Here is a 7,304-nt window from a genome sequence, read left to right as displayed (position 1 = left end):
ATGGTTGAAACAAATGCCTTGGGAAAAAAAACCCGACTAAATACACACTTGGACAGAAGACCCTCACTCAATCAAAGACCTTGGAGTACTCATTTCCAATTACCTAAGTGCCAGAGCCCACTGCAATAGCATTGCCAAAAAAGCACTAAGAGTCACAAACTTAATTCTGTGCAGCTTCTCTAGAAGCACCGATCTACTAACCAGAGCATACAAAACATTTGTCAGACCAATTCTTGAATACAGCTCACCTGTATGGAATCCTCACTGCATAACAGACATTAATACAATTGAAGGAGTCCATGATGCCTAGCTGTGCCAGACAGACTGTGATGAGAACAATCCTCATCACTCAACCCTCCACCCTCACCTAATGACTTAATAGGTGGACAAAAATGCCAAATACAATCTAAGCATCTGTTTGTCTGCACAACCAACCACAATACTAATAAACATGTTCACGATCTTCTATTGCAATCAGCTCTGAGAGAAGAGATCTTTGAGTGTGCCAGAAAAATCAGAGAATTTCACTTTTGAATGCCTTAAGTGCAAGGTGAAAGATACAAAGTTCCTCAGACTTCTTAACTAGCAGACCCCCACACTAAACCTGTCAACACAAAAAGCAGAGATTGTATCACATCAATGTTGCTTTCATCATTTGCAAACTCTTGTGGAAACTTCTGAGCAGAATCTCCTTCAAAGGCCATGAAGGGACATAATTATAAGAATGTATATGAGATATAATGCTTTTCAGCAAAAGCACTCATGACCTTTCTACTCTATAGGATTCCTATTGTTTCCCTTGACTGGAAAGAAAATTAACTGCATTATCTCCAAAGAGTGCGGCCCTAGTGGATCTTTATAACAGCTTTAAAAGCAAGTATATCCCCATTTCTACTCCCAGAGAAATATGTTGGACTTCCTGTGACTTTGTCAACTTCATCAACCTCAATTAAAATATTATGCCTTGGAACGTGGACAATTTGAACTATTGATGCAAAATGTGTAACAATATTTGAAACTTCAAACAGGGCAACCACCAGTGCGTCTCCCCCCGGTCCCAAATACCAAATGACCTCCCTTTACTCTACGTTAGGCAAACAGGTCAAGAATAAATGCAGAGGCTGACAGTGTGTGTGTGAGAGAGGGGGGGGGCGCACAGACAGACAGACAGACAGACAGACAGACAGACAGACAGACAGACAGACCAATGTATGCATGAACTGAGATTGGAACTGGTGGCAGATTTTGAAAGGTGGGCAAAAGGTGACACAGGTAACCCTTACTTAACAAGCACAGTTGGGACCAATGACCCAGTCATTAAACAAAGCAGTTTCTGGGTGAAACTGCAACTGTGTCTATAATCTTTATTTCATTTTTCCTTTCCTTTACAGACCCGCAGAAGCCATAAATGTGAAGATTGATCACAAAGTTACTTTTTCATCCCTGTTACAACTGCCAACAGTTGCTAAATGAGACACTTGCTAGGCAAAAGCTACCTGTACATGCAGACTGAGAGTGAGTATTAGGTTGAAATTAATATTCAAAATATTCAAAATTTGGCTACAGTGTGAAACTTCTCATTTGAATTGTATTTCAAATGAAGTTTAAGTATTTGAGCCATGGTGGTGCAGTGGTTAGAATGCAATACTGCAGAGTAATTTTGCTGACTTAACAGGCTCAAGGTTAACTTTCATCCTTCCATGGTCGGTAAAATGAGGACCCAGATTGTTGGGGGCAATATATATAAAACAGCTTAGAGAGGGCTGTAAATTACTGTACAAGTCGTAAGTGCTATTGCTATTTATGTTCAACTGTGATCTGAAGGTGATGGACTAGAACTGGGGACATTCCAGCCATGGCAAATCATGGAAGTTCATAGAGGTAAAATATAACTCCCCTTGAGCTTCTATAGAAAAGGTGGGATGATGTTGAAGAAGAAAGATTTCCTGAGCCCCTTAGGCTCCCAATATAAATAAAAATACCCAGAAGAAAAATAATAATTAATTGTAAAGTGAAATTGTTCATATAATGCCCAGCTGTCAGACCTCCCATCATATCCACTGTGGGGTGGGGAAGGAGAAAAAAGAGACACAAATTGTTACTTTTCCAACTGAGTTAGTGCCATGACTATGCATCCTATCCTCCTCATTAGCCAGACAGAAAATGTGAATTGACATTTTGATTCTGAAATCTAAATACAGACTTTGAAATGAAAGGCTTCAAATTTCATTTTGAATTATTTATCTCAAAAGTAAGATTTTATTATAATTGATGTGTGTTGTGTCCAAAACATGTACAGTATAGGCTTACTTTTATAATTCAAATCTCAAAAATATCTCAACTGTCATCTCCTAAAGCAGGTGAAGATTTCTTCCCTGTTAATAATTTTAATGGCTCTCCATGATGGCAGTGATCGGTTTGAAGTAAGAAAAAGCAATGACTACCAACATTTGCCTTAGCTAACACTTTTACCAAGATAAAAGAGAAGAGAAGGAAACATTTCATGTTACAGATAGTGGCATTTAACCTGCATCCAAAGTTAGATGGACTGTTTTAAACATAAAATGAACATCCAGATTTGCTATGTAATAAGTGTGAAAAATTGGGTTTTTTTAAAAAAAAAATTCAGTCTAGTACAACTGTATATTAATTGTTAATTGCTGTCAAAAGCTAGATTATTTGTTTGTGTGCCTCCATGTCATTTTTTATTCCTGGCATTGCCTGAAAAGTCCCTGCAGTTTTCTTGGCAGGATTTTGAATTGTTTTGCCATTGTCTCCTTCCAAGGGATGAAAGAGAGGAATTGGCCAAGATCATCCAGCTGGCTTTATGCCTAGGGCAGAATTAGAACTCACAGTCTCTCTATTTCTAGCCTCATGCCTTAATCATGCACCAAACTGGCTCTCTAAAACACACTATTTCCACATCCTGAAATAAAATAACATACATTTATAAAAATGCCCTATGTTCAATAAATTTTCTGTTAATATTAAAACATTTAGGGAATATATAAAAAGCATTTAATATAAGCATTCCCAGGACACCAGATTTGTTTCCGTTTTGTACTATTAGAGCCAAGAATGCCATTTATTCAGATTTTGCATTGTGTTATAGTTGGAAAAATGGGAATTGCCTATAAAACCCACTGATGTGTCAAACGATAGTAATGAGACAAGATGCGAACTGTTGCCAAGCAGCAGTAACATTTCCATCTGTTCAAGCTACTGTAAATCAATATTTCCATGGGACAGAGAAGGGAACAAAGTCCATGAAATTGTTGAGGGGGTTTAATAGGGAAAAAGAAAATTCATGTTGTTCTTCCCTCATCCAAATAAAACACACAATGTTCTAGAATGCTTTTTTACAATCCGCCCCACAACACCCCCCCCCCCCCCAAAAAAAAATTGACTGGTAATATTCAGTATCAACAAGGCTTGCACAGTTTATAATCTATAGCAAATCAGCCAGGAGATAAGGTTGGATTTTGAAACCCGTCATTCAATGTATAGCAGGAGACAGGAGATGAATACATGTCCAGTATTCCCCATCTCCAGGATTATCCAAAACTAGAGATGGTATTACCTACTGTGGCATTCATTTGAGCCCACATCCATCCTGTCCACTGGAGTCAAATTACTGTCAACTAGAGGCTACCCTTAACTGCTTGAAAGGCGATGATGAATGGAGCAATTATGCATATTGAATGAAAGTTATTTTTAAACATTGTTATTGTGGGGGGGAGTTTTTGTTATTTTGTGTTGGTTTTTAGTGTTGGGCAAACCCAACAAAGTTCAGGTTCGGCGAACTCACCTGAACTTTGCTGTGAAGTTTGGGTGAGTTTGTCGAACTGGAACCGGAACCGGAACCCGAACTTTTGCTTGCGGCAAGCCGCTGCGGCGTACTTTTCTGTAAAAATAAACAAGGAAGTGGGGAATTCCCCACCTCCTTTTGCTTCCTTTTATTTTTACAGAAAAGGATGCCGCAGCAGTGCTGCAAGCAAAAAGAGGTGGGAAATCCCACGAAGGGATTCCGGGGGCAGGGCTTTGACGTCACGGAGACTCCTTCCTCCCCGTTTCAGCCAACCATCCCCAGAATCCCTTCATGGGATTTCCCACCTCTTTTTGCTTGCAGCGCCGTAAGCAAAAGGAGGTGGGAAATCCCACGATGGGATTCCCCACTTTCCTCCTGGGCAGCGGCGTTTCGCAGTGTTCGTCCAAACCCGAACTTTACCCGAACTTTTAAAAAAGTTCGGGTTCGGCATGCCTTTGCAGGTTCGGTTCACCCAACACTATTGGTGTTCATTTTGTTTTGGGAAGTGAGGGATCTTTTGCTAAGCTTTTTGTAGGACTTGCATTACAATTGCAATGTTTCCTCCCTCATACCTGAAATGATGTCTCCAGCTTGTAGGAGTTCAGAGAAAGCCCTAGGGCCCAGCTGAGACAGAGTTTTGGCTCACTGCAACTTTTCTTGTTTGTCTTATTTTCAAAACCACTTTATAGTGAACTGTCTTCCAGTCAGCCATGTGCATGACAAGAAAGCCAAGCTCCTCCCCAAGGAAATGTGTTGACCACCATCGGGGCAGTATACTCAGACTGCATATCATTCCTGTTGGTGACTTGGATACAAGTTCAAACTGCGAGACTGCTCTAAAGTCTGAAAAGGTAACGACATGCAGAGAGAGGAAAGACAGTTCCAGACTTCATAATGCCAACAGAAGCAATGCAACATTCCCTCCATTGCGCACAAACCTACAGAGGTATGGCTGCTGGCCATGATGGTGCAATCAAAGGCCCACTGTTTTATATTTATAGATTCAGTTTCTAAGGTACCTTCATGGTCCCCTGTTGACTTTTTGGATCACACCCTATACACATCCCTGGAAACAAACAAGACCACAAGGTTCATAATCTATAACTACCCTGTAACCTCATTCATTTCTGTCCTCAGCTGACAAGTTCCAAAAACCATGAAAGATACATCATGGTTCTTCTAATTCGAAGCAGAATTTTTTATTGTTTTATTTTATTTTATTTTATATATTTGTTTTGTCCAATACACAATAATACACAGGTAGAATGTATTAAAGGGGGAATAGAGGAGAAAATAAAGGAGTGAAATATAACTATGAGAGAATAGCAGAAAAAGATATAGGTATAGAAGAGAAGATATAGGAGATATAGGAGAGACAATAGGACGGGACGGTAGGCATTCTGGTGCACTTATGTACGCCGCTTACTGACCTCTTAGGAACTTGATGAGGTCAACCGTGGATAGTCTAAGGGTAAAGTGTTGGGGGTTAGGGGATGATACTACAGAGTCCGGTAGTGAATTCCACACTTCGACAACTCGATTACTAAAGTCGTATTTTTTACAGTCAAGTTTGGAGCGGTTAATATTAAGCTTGTATCTGTTGTGGGCTCTTGTGTTGTTGAGGTTGAAGCTGAAGTAGTCTTCGACAGGCAGGACATTGCAGCATATGATCTTGTGGGCAATATTTAGATCATGTTTCAGGCGTCTTAGTTCTAAGCTTTCTAGACCCAGGATTGTAAATCTAGTTTTGTAAGGTGTTCCGTTTCGGGTAGGGGAGTGAAGACTGAAGAGCTCTTCTGGTGAAGTATTTCTGGACATTTTTGAGGGTATTAATGTCAGAAATGCGATATGGGTTCCAAACAGATGAGCTATATTCTAGGATGGGTCTATGGGTTCCTCACCCATAGACAGAATCTTGACAAACTAAAGCAAACTACTGCCTCCATGAAGAATATTAGGTAGGAGCCACCTTCACCATTTTTTCTCTCACATAAACTATCTGAAAGGAATGGTTTCATTGCTCCTCTAAAATGCACCCCTTCCCTCCTGGATTAAAGTCCATCGCATCAGCTTTGGGAGTTGGATGGGAGCAATGGACAAATTGCTCCCTCTATTGGCTACACATTAATGTTCAAGACATGCATCATATCTTCTATCGAGGACAAAGAAGGATATGTACATTCCAGTAATCTATGGGAAAATTCCATCATGAAAGAGGGTCAGATAATGAGAACTTGTAACAAGGCTTTTGGGTGGCAGCACCTTTTTTTGCTTAATTTATTGACTGCTTGACTTGTTTTAGTGTAAGTATAATTGCTGCCCAATGTCAAACCAACTTTGAATGGCTCACAATGTGCTGAACGTTTTATGGTACAAATCAAACCAAGTTGGGAACCAATCAATGGTGAAATCCATTTTTTTTCCTACCGGTTCTATGGAGGTGGCTTGGTGAGTGTGGTGTGGCTTGGTGGGCATGGCAGGGGAAAGATACCAACCTACTCCAGCAAAAAGATATTGCAAAATCTCCATTCCCACCCCACTTTGGGACCAACTAGAGGTGGTATTTCCTGGTTCTCTGAACTACTCAAAATTTCCTCTGCCAGTTTTCCAGAACCTGTCAGAACCTGCTAGATTTCTGCCCCAGAACCAATTGCAATGGCCCCCCAAAGTACTGAGATGAGTTTCCTCCCTGATAAAAGTTAGGCAGGTAGTGAAATTTTTGTCTGGTTTTCTCAGTGTCAAAACTAAACAATAAGATTTGAGGAACATTAGCCATATCTCTAAAACCTGTGCATGTCTGGTAGTGAAAAAGAGTTGCTAATGATAGCTAAATGGCTTTGTCCACGTTTTGTCCATCTAGATAGGATAATTGTGTTAATTTAGAAATATAATGTCTTAACTGCAGAATCTGATTATCACTAGATGGCAACCAAGATATAAATAATGCCATTTGGTCATTCTCCAAATATTTTATGGCCCAGATGCATTAAATCTGATGAATCAAAATCAAAATATTCTGAGTAGTAGGAGTTGGGTAGAACAATGAACATTACTAACAGGGTTGTGACTTTGCAGGCATATTATTAACAGACTTAAAATCATAACTTCTATGAATTATCTTGATAACAAGCTGTTCATCTATTTCTCTCTGGGATTCATATGAGGGAGTTTATTAAACCTGAGAAATATATCCCATTGGTTTTTAAGAATCAGATGACATACAGTAATTAGGGCATCTGCCTGAACATGCTGGTCATTTAAAAGAAGGACAACTTGGTGGCTCCACACCGCCCAGTTGTTTACATTGCCTGGTTTCAATGGACTTTTGGCAGAGCAGCAGAGTAAATGTTTTGCAGAATTGCAGGCTTGTGGATTTAGTGCCATAAAAATATTAAACTTTGCAAGATTATGGAGGAATAAAAATAATCTTAGCAGCTGGAAAGCAATGAGAGAAGCATTAAATTAAAGGATTGTGAGGGTTTTTTTTATAATTTCT

Source organism: Erythrolamprus reginae, chromosome 3 (assembly GCF_031021105.1).
Source record: "Erythrolamprus reginae isolate rEryReg1 chromosome 3, rEryReg1.hap1, whole genome shotgun sequence".
In the NCBI taxonomy this organism is placed as follows: domain Eukaryota; kingdom Metazoa; phylum Chordata; class Lepidosauria; order Squamata; family Dipsadidae; genus Erythrolamprus; species Erythrolamprus reginae.
Note: the sequence above shows the minus strand (reverse complement) of the source record.